Consider the following 19834-nt stretch of genomic DNA (forward strand, 5'->3'; position numbering starts at 1 on the left):
TGTGTCTCCCTCTCTCTCTCTGCCCCTCCCCCGCTTGTGTAGTCTCTCTTTCTCAAAAATAGAGAAAAACATTCAAAAAAATTTTTTAAGCTGTGATCTAAAAATACAAGGTCGGTCACATGCTAGAATTACTAGTATGAATAATATCTAGGCCTTGTCTACTTTGGGGTACGTGGGAGACTGCTTCCTGGCCACCTTCCAGTTAATGGGACCATGTGACTAGCTCTAGCAAATGGGCCAAAATATAGACATTTAAATATGAGATTTTGATGTGTCTCTCAAAGTGACTACAGAAAAGAGCCCCCACACCACTTTGCAAAGGGCACATAGTATGAGCAATTCAGATTCAGTAGGCTTCTTAACTTAATCAAAGCTTTGTGTCTTGATCACATTTATATTATTCATGTTAGTAAATGCAAAATCTAAAGGGAAAAAGAAAGTGCAACACTTTACATGGTTTGCTTTCCTGTCCTTGGGGTGTGTGTGTGTGTGTGTGTGTGTGTGTGTGTGTGTATTACATTTTCTTTTGATGTTGTTTTTGTTTCGTGTGCCAAAGCCCTGGAGACTTGCTAACTTCGAAGATGGGATGAAACTTGGCCCATCAGCCATTTTACCTTCCACATCTCTTCCCCCAAGTGAGCTATTCCTCTGGAGAGTTCCTGGCTTCAGCGACTTAGCAACTTGAGTGAAACAGTAACAAACACAAAGTAATGTGTGGAGAGAATAAATCTTTGCAGATATGAATCTGCCTCTTACTGTGACTGGGGCCTCAGGAGAAATTGAAACAGGACACTGATCTTTGGCTTCTCCACAGCTTGTGGAAGGAAGATAAGGAGATTTACTGGCAAAGCCATCTCCCTCACCAGGTTGTGAGCACCTCAAGCAAGGACTTAGCAGGCATTTTATTGATGTCTGTCTCAACAGCACCCAGCAGTGTGAAGGATTAAAGGATGATGAACTCTGCCCCCAAATTGTTTGTGATCTAGTGGAAACATTAAACTGGTAAATGAATAGCCAAAATACAGCCCAGAGAGTATAAACTACCTACAAAAAAGTGCTGGGATTTCAAAGAAGGAAGCAATTCCATCCAGCTGAATGGGCAAGAAATCTTTACTAAGGAAGTAGCTTTAAGAGAAGTAGAAGAGAGGGGCACCTGGGTGGCTCAGTTGGTTGAGCATCCAACTTCGGCTCAGGTCATGATCTCAATGGTTCTTGAGTTCGAGCCCCATGTTGGGTTCTGTGTTGACAGCTTAGGGCCTGGAGCCTGCTTCGGATTCTGTGTCTCCCCATCTCTTTACTTCTCCCCCACTCACGCTCTGTCTGTCTCTTTCAAAAATAAATAAATGTCAAAAAATTTTTTAAAAAAAAGAGAGAAGTAGAAGAGGAAGGGCAGAAGTGGGGGCAGGAAATGCCAGGCAGGAGAACAACTAGTAAAAAATTAAAAAAGGTGACATTCTTTATCTTAATCACTAGCACCAGAATAGAAGACAACATTCTTTGTTTAGACAAATACTTGAATAAGCTGCTAGAATTATAGTTCCTAGGTGACTACATGGCCAGAGCAAATATCCTGATCCCTACACCGTGCTGGGTAAGATTCTGACACATAGCCAGGTTGGGGAATCAATGCCCTGAGCCATACACCTTCCTTTATTATTCTGGAATACACTAAGCATTTTAGGAAATGGCAAGGAGTTCAGAGGGGCTAAGATGCTGGGATTGCCTAAGTATGTCATGGAAGATAGCCTAAAAATAGAAGTTGGGGGTCATATCATAAAGTGCAAAATGCTGTCTTATCAAATATGAAGTTTATTCTGATATACTCGGACCATTCTGATAGCCCAGACCATGACTCTTTTCAGTAATGCTCCCACTATCCTCTTGGGGTTTTTTTACATTTTTTTTTTTAAGAGAAAGTGATTGAGAACAGGGGAGAGGAGCAAAGGGAGAGTGGGGTGGGGGGAAGAGGGAAAGAGAGAGAATCCCGAGCAGGCTCCACGCTTAGCACAGAGCCCGTCCCAGGGCTCAGTCCCACGACCATGGGATCACAACCTGAGCCAAATCAAGAATCGGATGCTCAAAAAGAAAAAAAAAAAAAAAAAAAAAAGGAACTGGATGCTCACCCAACTGAGCCACCCACTTTTTTTTTTTATTTATTTTGAGAGAGAGAGAGAGCAGGGGAGGGGCAGAGAGAGGATCACAAGAAGGCACCGCGTTGTCAGCACGGAGCCTGATGCAGGGCTCGAACCCATGAACCGTGAGATCATGACCTGAGCCAAAATCAAGAGTTAGATGCTTAACAGACTGAGCCACTGAGTCGCCCCTTTTCAGACAGATTCTATGTGCACTTTACTCAGTTCCCCTCAGTGGTAACATTTTATAAAACTAGAGTATAAAACCATATCCAGGATGGTTGGCATTGGTAGAATTCACCGATCTTATTCAGCTGGTCCTCGTTTCATTTGTACTCGCAGATGTTGGTTTATTTTGTTACATACAGTGCTGTCACACGTGTAGGTTTGTGGGTACACCACCACACTCAGTTGAGCAGTTAGCCCCAACACCACAGAGATACCTTGTGTTGTCCCTTGATAACTACACCCACCTCCCTCCGATGGCCCATTACCCCCAACCCTCATCCCTAACCCCAGACAACCAATAATCTGTCCTCCATTTCCAAAATGTTGTCATTCCAAAAATGTTATATGAGTGGGATTATATAGGATCCATTTTGGAGGGTTGGCTTTTTTCACTGAGCATCATTTCCTCATGATTCATCCAACTTCTTGCACGTACCCATCGATTGTTCTGTTATTGCTAAGTAGTATTCCAGGGAATATATGTTCTACAGCTGGTCTAACCATTCATCTGTTGCAGAACAACCAGTTTGGGCTATTACAAATAAAGCTGCGATGACCATTCATGCACAGGTCTTTGTGTGAACATGAGTTATCATTTCTCTGGGGTAAAGGCCAAAGAGTGCAATTGTTGGGTCATGCCGATATTGGACATTTAGTTTTATAAGAAACAGCAGCTGTGGGGCACTTGGGTGGCTCAGTCGGTTGAGCGTCCAACTTCGGCTCAGGTCATGATCTTGCAGTCTGTGAGCTCGAGCCCTGCGTCGGGCTCTGTGCTGACAGCTTAGAGCCTGGAGCCTGCTTCAGATTCTGTGTCTCCCTCTCTCTGCCCTTTCCCCGCTCATGCTCTGTCTCCGTCTCTCAAAAATGAATAAACATTAAAAACATTTTTAAAAGAAACAGCAGCTGTGCCATTTTACATTACCATGAGACATGTATGAGTGATCTAGTTTCTTCACACCCTCACCAGCATTTTAGTTGTCTCCATTTTTTATGTCAGTCATTCTGATAGGTATTTACCATTAAAAACAAAACCACAGGTCCAAAATGTTGTCATTTAGGTTAAGGCCGCACCTAAGTTGATAAACCAAGACTTAATATCTACCCTAACTAGAGTTCAAACCCCCCAGGAATGTAGCCTTTAACCAGTCAACGTGGGAACTTCCTGGTCACCACTATTTACTGACAGACCCCTTAGAGGGGAGACCTTGCTAAAACAATGAATTCTTTTCTCCGCTCGGTCTCTACCTTTAAAAACCTTTCCTTGGGGTGCCTGGGTGGCTCAGTCAGTTAAGGGGCCGACTTCAGCTCAGGTCATGATCTTGTGGTCCGTGAGTTCAAGCCCCACGTCGGGCTCTGTGCTGACAGCTCAGAGCCTGGAGCCTGTTTCAGATTCTGTGTCTCCCTCTCTCTGCCCCTCCCCTGTTCATGCTCTGTCTCTCCCTGTCTCAAAAATAAATAAAACGTTAAAAAAATAAAATAAAAACCTTTCCTTTTCTGTAGCCCTTTGGACTAGCTTTTATCTGCTAGATGAGATGTTGCCTGATTCGTATATCGATTAATATAGCTAATCACATCCTTGAATTTTATTTGGTTGAATTTTTGCTACTTAATCATAAATCATTGTAGTTTTTACTTGTATTCTCCTAATGGTAGTGATGTTGAACATGTTTTCATGGGTCTATTTGCCCTCTATATATCCTATTTGGTGAAATATCTGTTCATGCCTTTGCCCATTTCCTAGCTGGGTTGTTTGTATCTTTACTCTTGGGTTCTGAGAGTATCTTAAATACTGTCTTTTGTTGGATATGTGGTTTGCAAATAGTTTTTCCCATTCTATAGCCTGTCTTTTCACCCTCTTCACATGGGCATTCACAGAACAGAATTTTTCATTTTGATGAGTTCTTATTGTGCAGTTTTTCCTTTCATGAATCATCTAAGAAAACTTTAGTTTTCTAAACTCTAGTCCTAGATCCTGAACTTTTTTCTTGTTTTTTTTTTTAATGTTTATTTATTTTTGAGAGAGACAGAGACAGAATGCGAGTGGGTTAGAGGCAGAGAGGGAGGAAGACACAGAATCTGAAGCAGGCTCCAGGCTCTGAGCTGTTAGCACAGAGCCCTATGTGGGGCTCAAACCCATGAGCTGTGAGATCATGACCTGAGCCAAAGTCAGATGCTCAACCGACTGAGCCACCCAGGTGCCCCTAGAAATATTTACTTTAAAAGCACTTTATAAAAAAAACCGAAACCAAAAAACAGAAGTGATTTAGATGAAAAGCTCCAAGGTGTATGGTTTCAGATAGGTGTTATTGCTATCTATACCTTCACCCCCATTTATTAAGCCATTTTAAGTAATTTCAAGTTCATTAATTTACAATGACGTATTGAGCCCAAAGAGTTCCATTTTTTGACCACGGATGTTCCATAGTTCCAACCTGCTTGTTGAAAATGCTATCCTTCCTCCATTGAATTGCTATTGTACCTTTTCACTTGTCAGTTGAATATATTTGTGTGGGTCTGTTTCTGGGTTCTCTCTCTTGTTGCCTCTGTACCAATCACTATCACATTGTCTTGATTACTGCGGATATATAGTAAGCCTTAAGAAGGGTAATTCCTCCCCCGTGATCTTTCTTGTCAAGAATGTTTTAGCTATTTGGGGGCCTATGCCTTTCCACAAATTTTGGGATAACCTCATCTCTATCTCCAAAAAGCTTGATAGGATTTTGATAGGAATTACATTAAATTTATAGATAATCTGAGGAGAATTAACATCTTTACCATGGTGACACCGCCAACCCATAACACAGTACGTCTCCATTTTTGGGGAATGTTCTTTGACTTTTTTTTTAATTTTTTTTTTTAACATTTAGTTATTTTTGAGACAGAGAGAGACAGAGCATGAACGGGGGAGGGTCAGAGAGAGAGGGAGATGCAGAATCAGAAGCAGACTCCAGGCTCCGAGCCATCAGCCCAGAGCCCGACGCGGGGCTCATACTCACGGACCGCGAGATGGTGACCTGAGCCGAAGTCGGACGCTTAACCGACTGAGCTGCCCAGGCGCCCCTCTTTTATTTTTTTAATCAATCAAAATTTTGTAATTTTCAGCATACAGATCTTGTACACATTTTGATAAGTGTATTCCTAAATAATCTGTTTTCTCTGGAGCAATTGTAAATGGTTTTGCATTTTCAATTTTGGTGTCTGCCTTTTCATTGTTAGCATGTACAAATACTTCTGAGAGATCTGTGTTGATCTTGTATCCTATGACCTTGCGGAACTCACTCATTAGTTCTAGGAATTTTTTTGTAGAATCCTTGGAATTTTCTGCATAGATGACCGTGTCATCTGCAAATAGAAATAGGTTTATTTCTTCTTTTCTATCCTGTATGTCTTTTATTTGTTTGTCTTGCTTACTGTAGTGACCAGAACTTCCAGTACTGTGCAGAATACGAGTGGTGAGAGCTGACATACTGCTTTGTTCCCAATCTTAGAAGGAAAGCATTCAGCCTTTCACCATGAAATATGATCTTAGCTGTGGGCTTTTGTAGATGCTCTTTATCATTTGGAGGTAATTCCCCTTTGGGGCGCCTGGGTGGCTCAGTTGGTTAAGCACCTAACTCTTGATTTCTGCTCAGGTCATGATCCTGGGGTCGTGGGATCCAGTCCCACATCAAGCTCTGCACTGAGCATGGAACCTGCTTAAGATTCTCTCTCTGTCTCTCTCGTTCCCTCTGCACCTCTCCCCACTTGCACTCTCCCCCACCCCCCTCTCTCAAATAAAAAAAGTTTTTCTTTAAAGATGGGACTGAATGATAAAGTTATGAGTCACTCAAGAGACTTCACTTTCACATTATATTATCTGTGATATATTTATATTATTTACGTAGGCATATATTATTTTCATATCTTGAGAAAACACTTCTCAGGGGCCCTTGGGTGGCTCAGTCGGTTGAGCATCCAACTTTGATTCAGGTCATGATCTCACAATTCATGAGTTCACGGCCCTAGTTGGGCTAGCAGAGGCTACTTCAGATCCTCTGTCCCCATCTCTCTCTCTGTCCCTCCCCCGCTCATGGTACCTTTCTCAAAAATAAATAACAGGGCCCCCGGCTGGCTCAGTCCATTAAGCGTCTGACTTCAGCTCAGGTCAGGAGCTCATGCTTTGTGAGTTCAAGCCCCACATTGGGCTCTTCACTTGCAGCACAGAGCCCACTTTGGATCCGCTGTCTGCCTGTCTTTCTGCTCCTCCCCAGTTTGCATTTTATCTCTGTCAAAAATAAATAAACAACAACAACAAAAATTAATCAAAATATAAAACATTAAAAAATGCTTTTCAAACATACATTTGAAGATTAATTTTTAAAAGAAATGACCTTGATCCCTGTGACCTTCCCCATCACTTGCCCTTGTCATACACACTCATCAACAAACACAAAAATACACAGACATTGCAGCTTCAACGGAGCAGTTCCGTTATTTATGCCAATCTCAGAGATAAAAGAAAGCAACTTCTGCTTCTCAGCAAGATGGAGTAACAAGGCTCAGATTTATCTATCTGCCTGAAATGACAACAAAACAGTGTGCATAGTAATTGTGGGTGGAAGCAATCTCTTTCAGACATTGTACATCAGGCAGTGCAGGATAACAGTGACTGAGAGATAGGACACAAACCCAATAAGCCTGGTCACTACCCATATTTATTGCCCGGAAAGAGTTTCCATGCTGTAGCTTAGGTGGGCAGAGATTAGATAAAGCCCAATAGTCCCCCTGAATGGAGGAAGCAAATGAAATCCCAGGGAGACAGAGGGAGCTCACAGGGCAGTCTTAGAGAAGGGAGAGTGGCAGAGAGAAATCTGGAAATCTGCAGGAGATTCCCCCTTGAGTCTCGGCTAATGAATCATCAGCACATCAGTGATTAGAAGTAACGATCCTAGGAGATCATGCAGCGCCAGTAAGAGTTAATAGTCCACCAGAAGAAGTGGGAAATAGCATAATTTATAGGACATCAAGTAGAACACTCAGAAAGGAATTGCCTTAGTAGTGAGCCAAAATTAGCCCTTGACCAAATGCTGCTCTGATCCTCCTTAACCAAGCTTAAAAGCAAGACCCAGAAGTAAACCAATGTTTCCAAGTAACTTAACGGTTGTCCCAGAATAAAGCTCAACAGTATTTATAAAAATCCGAAAATATATAGCACTCAACAAGATTAAAGATACAAGGTCTGACATTCAACTGAAGATTATCAGGCATGCAGAGAAGTAGGAAAAAATGACCTGTATGAGAAGAAAAAAAAAACCAACCAATAGAAACAGATTCAGAACTGACATATATGAAAGAATGAATAAATAAGAACACTAAAACAATAATTATGATATTCCATATGTCCAAGAAAGTAAAGACCAAGCATATTAAACAGACACATTAGGAACCCCTGGCTCGTTCAGTTGGTTAAGCGTCTGACTTCGGTTCGGCTCAGGTCCTGATCTCACGGTTCCTGGGTTCGAGTCCCATGTCGGGCTCTGTGCTGACAGCTCAGAGCCTGGAGCCTGCTTTGGATTTTCTGTCTCCCTCCCTCTCTCTCTGTCCTCCCCCACTCACACACACACACACACACACTCTCTCTCTCTCTCTCTCTCTCTCTTAAAAAATAAGTAAACATTAAAAAATTTTAAAACCAAAAGAAACAAACAAACAAAAGCACATTAAAGAGGCACCTGGGTGGCTCAGTCGGTTAAGCATCTGACTTTGGCTCAGGTCATGATCTCATGGATCATTAGTTCAAGCCCCACATCAAGCTCTCTGCTGTCAGTGTAGAGCCCACTTTGGATCCTCTGTCCCTCTCTCTCCCTGCCCCTTCCCTGTTTGCACGCACTCTGTCTCTCAAAAATGAACATTAAAAAAAAAAATTAAAGACATAACAAAAGACACAACATGAACTTCTAAAGGTGAAAAATGCAATGTTTGAGATGAAAACTACTCTAAATAGTAGTAATAGTAGATTAGATACTGCAGAATATATTCATGAATTTGAAGATACAGCAACAGAAATAATCCAGAATAAACACAAAAATAAAAAGACAAAAAGTAAATAAATAGAGCATTAGTGAGCTGTGGGATAACTTCAAGCACCCTAAAATATGTATAAGGGAGTCACTCAAAGAGAGGAAATGGAGGGGAGAATAGAAAAAAATACTTGAAGAAATTACCAAAATTTTTCCAAAGTTAGTGAAAAGTATAAACCCACAGATCCAAGAAGTTTAACCATCGCCCATCACAAAAATAACAAACCTTTTGCGGTTTAACTGAATAAGACAGATATCCTCTACTTCCAGAAGCTTAATGTATTAATTATTTATCACTAATTACCAAATCATCCCAGAATTTAGTGGCATAAAACAATAATAATTTATTTTCTCTCACAATTCTATGAGTCAGGAACTCAGAAGGAGCTCACGAGGCAGCTGTGGTTCGGTGTCCCATGAGGTTATAATCAGATGAGAGCTGGGCGGAATTATCTGAAACCTTGACAGGGTTCACTCACATGACTGGCAAGTCAATGTTGACTATTGTTCGGGAGCCTCAGTTCCTCAGTTCCTCAGTTCCTGCCCTGTCCTCAAGGCTATTTGAGTGTCCTTGTCACGTGGGGGCTGGCTTTCTGCTAAGCCAGTGGTCCAAGAGATTCAGGCAGAAGACACAATGCCTGCTACTACCCAGCCTCAGAAGTCACATACATCGCTTTTGCATTTAGTCTGTTAGTCAAATAGGGCCAACGCTGATTCAGTGTGAGAGGGACAAAGTAAGATTGAACCAAAAGGCAAAGATCACTGGGAGCCATTGTGGAGTTGGCTACTGGACTCAACATTTAAGAAAATTAAAATAACCAGAAGAGAAATGATGAGAAAAGAATGCAAGCATTCACTAAAACTTACTTTAAATAATAAATGTTTAATACTTTAAAGACATGATTCCATTTAAAAAATTGACTAACTTGGAAAACATCTGTTGCATAAAGCAAAGCACGCCTGTAACTGACCACGGTGACACTATATCCTTCCATGAATGACCTCAAATCCTAGGATACACTTACCTTTGGGTTGCTATTTTCTGAATTGTTTCACCATGCAACTTCATCCAGGGATCTATAGAAGCAAAATGTCACAAATTACGGATTATATTTCAGTTTACTTGTGTGTTTCTTTACATGTAGCAAGATTGATGTTTAATTATGGGAGGGAACTCTACTACAGGCAGCTGCTATGGTCTCAATGTTTATGTTTCCTCAAAATTCATATGTTGAAATCCTAATACCCAGTGGGATGGTGTTAGGAAGGGGTTGCCTTTGAGAGGAGGAACTTTCACAAATGAGCTTAGTGTATTTATAAAAGAGGCTCTACGGAGGTCACTTGCCCTGTCCACCATGTGAGTATATAACGAAAGTCAACAGTCCAAAGGCGACCCTCACCCAACCATGCTGTCATCTTGATCTCAGACTTCCAGCTTCCAGAACTGTGAGGAATGAATTTCTGCTGTTTATAGCCACCAGTCTGTGGTATTTTGTTGTAGCAGCCCCGACAGACCAAGACAGAAGCCTTCGACTGTCTTCAATTTCAATACACTCACACTGCTAAAGCATATGCTTGGATTTAGTCTTCCTACTTCAGCTGGCCAATGATAATTTCAAGTTCTCACATGATGATGTCATCTGTAAGCCCCTGTCCCTGTGGGGCATCAGTCTTTGGCAAGGTGTAGGGGAAAGTTGTTTGTTTCAGCCGTGGCGTCACCATTCAGGTCAGCAGAGACATCACTCCTCCAGGTCTTAACATGGCCACACTGGTGTCCCTATCTTACCTAGAGGGACAACATACCTCACAGTGCCTGGCATCTGGAGACCTGGAGCTTTCTCCTCTCCTTACCCCCCACCCCACCACGCTGTGGGGAGTCCATCTAGCATTCTTCGACTGAGCCCAGCACCCCCTTTCACTTTCCTGCTTCCCTTAACCTCACCCCAAAGTAAGGTGCCTTTGAAACCTCTCTCTCATGACAAGTCACCTGCTTGCAAGGAAAGAAGGCCCTGCATAAACCTGATATATTCTAGGTCTCTAGGAATGAAATGCTCTTTGTCACATGTGAGACTGTTACCGGACTTTCAGGTACTCAAACTACAAACACATTTCCAAAAGTATGTTATGTACAAAAGTAGAGACTGCCTGTACTAGAAATAACAAAAACTGACCAAGGGTAACATAATAGAGGACACATTGTGTTTTCTCCTCAAGAAAAACTCTTCCTAAAGATATGAGAAACAAATTGAACTGGTTTTAGAAAAAAAAAAAAATCCTTGGCACAAAAACAGACACTCAGATCAATGAAACAGAATAGAGAACCCAGAAATGGACCCACAAACGTATGGCCAACTAATCTTTGACAAAGCAGAAAAGAATATCCAATGGAATAAAGACAGTCTCTTCAGCAATTGGTGCTGGGAAAACTGGACAGCGACATGCAGAAGAATGAACCTGGACCACTTTCTTACACCATACACAAAAATAAACTCAAAATGGATGAAAGACCTGAACGTAAGACGGGAAGCCATCAAAAGCCTCGAGGAGAAAGCAGGCAAAAACCTCTTTGATCTTGGCCACAGCAACTTCTTACTCAACACATCTCCAGAGGCAAGGGAAACAAAAGCAAAAATGAACTCCTGGGACCTCATCAAAATAAAAAGCTTCCGTACAGCAAGGAAACAATCAGCAAAACTAAAAGGCAACCAATGGAATGGGAGAAGATATTTGCAAATGACATATCAGATAAAGGGTTAGCGTCCAAAATCTATAGATAGCTTATCAAACTCAACACCCAAAAAACAAATAATCCAGTGAAGAAATGGGCAAAAGACATGAATAGACACTTCTCCAAAGAAGACATCCAGTTGGCCAACTGACACATGAAAAAATGTTCAGCATCACTCATCAGGGAAATACAAATCAAAACCACTGTGAGATACCACCTCACACCTGTCAGAATGGCTAACATTAACAACTCAGGCAACAACAGATATTGGCAAGGATGCGGAGAAAGAGGATCTCTTTTGCATTGTTGGTGGGAATGCAAACTGGTGCAGCCACTCTGGAAAACAGTATGGAGGTTCCTCAAAAAACTAAAAATAGAACTACCCTACGACCCAGCAATTGCACTACTAGGCATTTATCCACGGGATACAGGTGTGCAGTTTCGAAGGGACACATGAACCCCCATGTTTATAGCAGCACTATCAACAACAGCCAAAGTGTGGAAAGAGCCTAAATATCCATCGATGGGTGAATGGATAAAGAAGATGTGGTTTATATATACAATGGAGTATTACTTGGCTGTCAAAAAGAATGAAATCTTGCCATTTGCAACTATGTGGATGGAACTGGAGGGTATTATGCTAAGTGAAAGTAGTCAGAGAAAGACAAAAATCATATGACTTCACTCATATGAGGACTTTAAGAGACAAAAGAGATGAACATAAGGGAAGGGAAACAAAAATAATATAAAAAGAGGGAGGGGGACAAAACAGAAGAGACTCATAAATATGGAGAACAAACTGAGGGTCACTGGAGAGATTGTGGGAAGGGGGATGGACTAAACGGGTAAGAGGCACGAAGGAATCTACTCCTGAAATCATTGTTGCACTACATGCTAACTAATTTGGATGTAAATTTTAAAAAATAATAAATAAAATTTTTTAAAAAAAGAAAAAAAATCCCTGAATATTATTTAAAATGTTTAGTGCCACTTCAATTTATGTCTGTAATTAAGGCTTAGAATGACCGTGGTATGACTAGACGAGTCTTTTCAGTTAAGTGTTTTGATCTTCCCTCTGACCCACACACTCACAAAATTCCAGCAAAACTGCAAACTCTTAACTAGGAAACATGGAATGCTATACACCCATACATATGACTCACTCATACTTACACACTCATTCATTTTGCAGTTCTTAGATTTTTACACAGATTTGTTGAATGGAATTTGGAATAGTTGGAGAAAAGCATCGTTCTGAGCCATCTCTTAAAAAGAAGAAAAAGCACAACCATCACCCTGCAGGACAAGCATTTGGCTGATAACTTGGATTGACTCTCCCTCTCTAAACAGAGTTCAGGGCTCATTACAAAAGGCAAGGCAGTATGTTTTGTCTGTTTTGCATGAAATCGAGCCTGCTTTGACATCCCAAGGGAGGCAGTGATTGGCTTTATATACACAGTCAGGGCCAAGTGTGGTGGCCAGCATGGTGGCAGGTGCAGTGGCAGACAAAGGAAAGTGAAGCTCAGTCCCTTGACCTCAAGGCTCTTGAACACTGATGGGAATCCAAGAGGCAAGACGGGGAGGAGAAAAGCCCAGGGGACCCTCTCCTAAATGTACATTTGGGTGTAGCTATAGACTACACGGATAATCTGAAAATAGCTGGAGTTAAAGCAATACAAATTATTACTAAAGGACGGCATTTTTTAAAAAGTTTTCTTCATTTTTGAGAAAGAGAGAGCATGAGAAGGGGAGGGGCAGATAGAGAGGGGCACAGAGGATCTGAAGTGGGCTCTACGCTGACAACTGAACTCCCAGACCATGACATCATGACCTGAGCTGAAGTTGGATGTTCAACCGATTGAGCCACCCAGGCACCCCTACAAGATGCCATTCTAAAGGTAAGGACAACCAAGCCAAGGTGGAAGTTTGTCACAAGTCCCAACAGGTTCCCTGATAGAGCAGTGAAATTCTTCCCAGTAGCTTGCTTGATGTAACTTACAATTACTCGGTTGTAAGTTACAGCTTGTAACTTGTAAGATATAACTTACAATTGTTTTTTGCAGGAGGACAGGCACCGGGATCTAGTGTCCATTAGAGAGCTAGATGGGCTCCCGGGATTCTGGGAAGACTTGGGGGTGGGCATTAGGGTTTGTCAACAATATGATTTCACAGAAGGAATGTATGACTAACAATTTTCATCACACCCTTTAGAGGCACACACTGTGTCAGAGGACAACACTGTCCTGAATACTTTACTGTCTTTTCCCAGAAGAAAACAAAGATGGGGCTACCTCCTGGTGTCTCCTCTTTCCCAGCTCCTGCACCTTATGTCCTTAAAATTGCTTTGCAAGTACAAGATGGTCTCATGAATATAGGAGAGTTGGCCATGGCCAGGAAGTCAGCAACTGAAGCTTCAACACTTCCCTTTCTAACACCAAATGTACAATTCTCTATTCAGCCTTCAAGAGCCTCTGTAATCTGACCTTACTACCTCCTCAGATGCATCTCCCACTACCTTGAACACTCCAAGTCCAACCCGGGAGTTCCCACCCAAATTGTCCCTTCTCCTGGAAACCCTTCCCCGCACTATTCCCTACTCCCTTCGGCTGCCTTTAATCAATAACACAGATACTTGTGTTCTAGAGAACACATCGGTCAGCTGTCCAGTGTTTCTCCAAACCCATTTTATGAACTGATGTTTGGGGAGAGCTATGGTTGATCCATTCATCCATTCATCCATTCAGCTGCGGTTCATAGAGCCTCACCTGGGCCAGGCACTGTGCGAAGCGCCACCCTGCCTGAGAGCGGTTCCCCATCACAATAACCCTTCATGGTGCCCTGATCCTCGTGTTTTCCCTTTTAGTGTTACATGTTATAAATGGACTCCGATGATTTGTAGAAAAAGGAGAATAAAACAATAATGTAAAATTAAACACAAGTCCTATTTTCTTCATGAAGCTAAAGATAATCAATTATTGGACCATGAGGGAATCTCATAGATCACCTAGTTCACGGCTCTCAATGCCCATGTTCTGATTTGTCATTTCTTTCTTTATTAAGCCCCGCAGATGATTGGGACACCCAGCCACAGTTGTGAAGCAGTAACTCGTTCCAATTATGTCATTTTCTGAGCAACTGGAAAGAAAGAGATGACATAACATTTGCTGAATGCCAACCATGCTGCTACTTGCCTGCCTACCTTATGTAATAATGGGTAAACTGAAAGCAAGGATGTCCAGGAATTTACTTAAAGTGACATAGCTAGGTCATGGCAGACCTAACATTAGAAACTGTATGCCCTTTTTTTTTTTTCTTTTTTGAGAGACAGAGAGAAAGAGAAAGAGAGCAAGTGGGGGAGGGGTAAAGGGAGAGGGAGAAAGAGAACCCCAAACAAGCTCCACACCCGGCATGGAGCCCAACACAGGGCTCAGTCCCATGTCTGTGAGATCATGAGCTGAGCCGAAATCAAGAGTTGGATGCTTAACTGACTGAGCCACCCAGGCGCCCCTAGAAACTGTGTGTCTTAAGTCCTAGCCCCAAATTCTTTCCTCTACCTAACTAAAAATAATTTAATTAGTATAAGCCTTTAATATAGATGGTCATATTTCATTTTTGCAAAAAAGAAACCATTAAATAGGTACTATTGTTATTACCATTTTATACAAGTGTAGACATTGAAATAAGCATACAGATATAATTAACCTAAAGTCAGTTTGCTAATACATGGCAAAGACAGGACTTGAATTCAGATTTTTTTATCCACTTTAGGGCTAAATTTTAATCGGATGTGACAGTTTGAACTCTTACATTTTATTTTTTTAATTTTTCTTAAGGTTCTTAAGAGAGAGGGCAAGAGTAAGAGAGGGAGAGGCAAAGAGAGAGAGGGAGAGAGAAAATCCCAAGGAGGCTCCATGCCGTCAACTCAGAGCCCAAAGTGGGGCTTGATCTCACAATCACAAGATCGTGACCTGAGCCAAGATCAAGATTTGGATGCTGAAGCGACTGAGCCACACAGGCATCCCTGAACTCTTACACTTTAAATAAGCAAAGCCTTAAAATTATCCACTGGTTCAAAATGGTTTTACAGAAAAACTAATCTGTAACAAAATCTAGGCGTGGAGTGTGAAGACATCGCTGGTTTTGAGCAAATTGTACAAAGGGATAAAGGGGGACAGGACAAAAAAAAAGAGAGAGTCTCGGACATTTACAACAGCAGGCATCTTCTCTTCCTCTTCTTGACAGGAGTTGGGAGAGAACCACTGAAGAAGAAGAGCTTTATCAAACACATCTAGAGGCTCACTGTGTGAGAGCCAAGTGCTGCGTGTACTTTAGAGCACAGATGTCTTTGGCCTTGGCTAAACCTCAAAGATAGGCATCAGCAATCAGCCTCTTTGCCTTCAGTTCCTCAGCCTTATCTTTACCACCCCTGAGATCACATTGAGTTCCAACTGAGATGATGGGAGCCTTGAGACAATGGTGGCACACTTCAGGATACCTCTGTACACAGACATTTTCCAAAGATGCAGGACTCACCAGAGAAAAGCCAACTGAGAATACATCCCTTTGAGTAGAGGATGGGGGCGTCATCTGTCATCTTCTTGCCCAGCTGTGTCCACAAGCCCCGATTCGCCAGTTTTGCATCCACCATAACATTGGCAGAACAGTTGTCAAAGACGGTGAGGCTGTGGTCTCCAGAAAATGCATTAGTTGTGTCACCGATCAGTAGGCAAGTTTTACCTATTGCTCCCGTCACCACATGCTTAATGGCCGGCATGTAGGCTGCAGCATTGGGGTGCAGGGTGCCAGGGTGCCGTCCAAGCTGCCTTGCCCTTCATGGGCCACCACCCAAACATAAAGACTTTTTATTCCTACATCCTGTGCCCCACACTCAATGGCTTCCTTCACTGAGTACAAGTGTGTAGAACTCATGATCTTTCCTCTACCTGCCTTTGATACTTAAGTGCTGTGTCTACTATAACTTTAGCCCGCAGTTTCATAGCATTATTCTTAAATCCCCACTTGGGCTGCAAGGCAGAGAGAAAAGCACCTGAGTTCTGAAATTAGACAGTCTTGGGGTTTAATCTCTCTTGCCACTTGCTATCTGGGGGAACTTAAGCAATAACAATAATTGCTCACATTTATTGAGTGCTTAGTATGTTCCAGAGACGCTGAGGGTTTAAAAGGTATTAATTCATTTAACCTTCAAGAAAGGAGGTAAATACAATTAACATTCCCATTTTGTGGATGAAAGAATTGAGAGGATCAGTTTTCATATATGTAAAGTGATGACAGCCTCCTCTAACTGGCCAGGTTGTCATGAGGCTTACAAGAGACGTCACATAGGAAGTGCCTACTATCATGCCTGGAACACGGGAGTACTTCTCCCGATTTGTTCTCTCCCCTTCACCTCTCTTCCTGGTGCACAAAGACCACATCTCTACTGCTTCTGCTCTCCCCGAGTCTGAGGCACTGGTGAGCAGGTAGCAGGGACATGTAAGTATTATCAATGGTCAATTTGGTAGATTGAAACTCTTCTCAAATTTGACCTTCACCTTGGCTCAGTCAGCTGAGCGTCCAACTCGTGATTTCAGCTCACACCATGATCTCACAGCTCCTGGGATGAAGCCCGGCATTGGGCTCCATGCTGAATGTGGAGCCTGCTTGGGATTCTTTCTCTCCGTCTCTGCCCTCCCCTGCTTGTGCATGCTCTCTCTTTCTCTCTCTCTCTCTCTCTCTCTCTCTCTCTCTCTTTCAAAATAAATAAATAATGGGTTTTTTTTTTGTTTTTTTTTTGTTTTTTACTCTGGGTAGATTATGGCATTTAATCCTCACAAAAGCCTTAAGGAATTGCATACTAATTTGTCCCCGTTTTCCCGATAAGGTTTTTGAGAAAGACGTCATTTAAGTACACTGGCCAAGGTCACTTGGCCAGCGAGTAAAGAGTGCAGCTTTAAAACTCGAGCCATCTGATTTCAGAGCCCTTGCTTGCAGTCATTTCCTTCAGGTATGCCCTCGTATTTGTGAGGGCTGGAAATACTGTGGCACAATGCTCGTTAGCGCAGTTTGCTTGCTCCAACACAGCTAGCAGAGTTGAAAATCCCCAGGTTCACAGTGGACCTCTGAGGCCGTAAAAAAAAAAAAAGAAAGATAGGAGAAGCGTTGGCAAAGATCCTCTTTTGCTTTCTCAGCAAAATGCACACATGTTTTCACAGTAACTACTCCAGAGGGTATAATAATTATCCTGTGGTCAGTAGATGGTTTGCTGTTGTTGTTGGAAATGTTTTAGATTTATAACAAAGACAATACCGATACGTGTCTCATTCACAAGGCATTAGGTGTCCCACAGTGATAGCATCTGGACAGGTGACTGTAATTTTTTCCATTACTTTTTCCATAGTCTTTTTTTTTTTTTTTTAAATATACATCCAAATTAGTTAGCACCTAGTGCAACAATGATTTCAGGAGTAGATTCCTTAGTGCCCCTGACCCATTTAGCCCATCCCCCCTCCCTCAACCCCTCCAGTAGCCCTCCATTTGTTCTCCATATTTGTGAGTCTCTTCCGTTTTGTCCCCTCCCTCTTTTTATATTATTTTTGTTTCCCTTCCCTTACATTCATCTGTTTTGTCTCTTAAAGTCCTCATATGAGTGAAGTCATATGATTTTTGTCTTTCTCTGACTAATTTCACTTAGCATAATACCCTCCAGTTCCACCCACGTAGTTGCAAATGGCAAGATTTCATTCTTTTCGATTGCCGAGTAATACTCCATTGTATATATAAACCACCTCTTCTTTATCCATTCACCCATTGATGGACAATTGGGTTCTTTCCACATTTTGGCTATTGTTGATAGTGCTGCTATAAACATGGAGGTGCATGTGTCCCTTCGAAACAGCACACCTGTATCCCTTGGATAAATGCCCAGTGGTGCAATTGCTGGGTCATAGGGTAGTTCTATTTTTAGTTTTTTGAGGAACCTCCATACTGTTTTCCAGAGTGGCTGCACCAGCTTGCATTCCCAATAAATAAACATTTTTTTAAATTTGATCTTAATTCCTCTTTCATCAAAGATACCAAACATACAGGGGCACCTGGGTGGCTCAGTCCATTGAGCATCTGACTCTTGATTTTGGCTCAGGTCATGATTCCAGGGTCATGAGATAGAGCCCACATCAGGCTCCATGCTGAAAAGTGGAGCCTGCTTAAGATTCTCTTTCTCTCTCTCTCTCTCTTTCTCTCTCCTTCTGGCCCCTCCCCCGCTTGCACTCTCTCTCTAAAATAAATTAAAAAAAAAAAAAAAAAAAAGGTACCAAACATATAGATGCTAACCTTTGCCATTTTCTCCAACTGCCACTACTCAGGCAAAAAATAGCCAGTGAAGCAGCTAACCTTTTCTGGGAATAAGAGCCAGTTGATATGTTCTACCATCGTGTTCTGGATGCAGTTAACTAAGAAAAGATCGTTTAGAGCTGGATAATGACAAGGTCTAAAAAGGATATAACTCAGTGCTTTGTCATCTTGGCAAAAGGAATCACCTGGGAACCTTTTTGAAAATATTGATGCCTGAAAAAGCATACATATATTTTTTTTAATTTTTTTTTAACGTTTATTTATTTTTCAGACAGAGAGAGACACAGCATGAACGGGGGAGGGGCAGAGAGAGAGGGAAACACAGAATCGGAAGCAGGCTCCAGGTTCTGAGCCATCAGCCCAGAGCCCGACGCTGGGCTCGAAGCCACAGACCGCGAGATCGTGACCTGAGCCGAAGTCGGACGCTTAACCGACTGAGCCACCCAGGCGCCCCATAAAGCATACGTATATTTATTCATGCCTGAATCCACTCCAGAGGTTCTGATTTATTTGGTCTGACATGGGCCCCAGGCACTAAAAATGCTCAAGTTCCTCATATGACTTATATATAGCCACGGTTTCAAATAACTGATTTACCTATATACATGAATGGGAAATCCATTTTAGCCAGTCAAATTATTAGGTGGGGGTGGGAAATCTGTCTCCCCGCATGTGATATCATTTAGACAGAACAAAATATTGCATCGTGAAATAACCATAGAAGGAAGTTGGGGGAAAAATAATACGGAATAGGACCAGCAAACACATGGCTACCCCTCCCTATATTTACTCAATAAATCAAGAGAGTGTCTGGGTTGTTACAGGAGATAAAGCTTAGTCTTGCACTAAGTATACACATGCTTAAAAAGCTATTGTAAGACAGTATTTACTCAATAAACCTTGATCAAGAACTTATTATGTGCCAGGAATTGGGTTCACTACAAGCAAGAGGAAGATGGGTGGTTCTTGACCTCATGAACTCAGTCTATCAAAGAAGAGAGAATGTAGAAGGTACTTTTGTAGAATATGTGCCTGGTGCTACTGGGACAAGGAGGACAAAGCAACTATCTTATGCCAAGGAGAAAGGAAAGACAAGGAGAGTTGTTAACTGTATTCCATTATAAAGGATTGAGAAGGAGGAATTCACCAGGCGCTCTTTGATGGAAATGGTATTCCACTGAGGGACTAGCATATGCAAATGCAGTGACATAGGAACAGCTGCTATAGGATAGGTCTATAAGCAGTACTATCGGTATGAGTTCTCTTACAATAAGCATGAAAGACTGATGGAAGATTTGAGCCTTTCCATGGCATTTTGGAGTTTAGATGACAATCAG

The 19834-nt window shown here is 42.0% G+C and overlaps 1 pseudogene; it reads right to left on the bottom strand.

Moving 5' to 3' along the window:
• Window positions 1-15443: 15443 nt before the first annotated feature.
• On the bottom strand, window positions 15444-15921 carry LOC102967580 (annotated as a pseudogene).
• Window positions 15922-19834: the final 3913 nt, after the last annotated feature.

Source organism: Panthera tigris, chromosome D4, assembly GCF_018350195.1.
Source record: "Panthera tigris isolate Pti1 chromosome D4, P.tigris_Pti1_mat1.1, whole genome shotgun sequence".
In the NCBI taxonomy this organism is placed as follows: domain Eukaryota; kingdom Metazoa; phylum Chordata; class Mammalia; order Carnivora; family Felidae; genus Panthera; species Panthera tigris.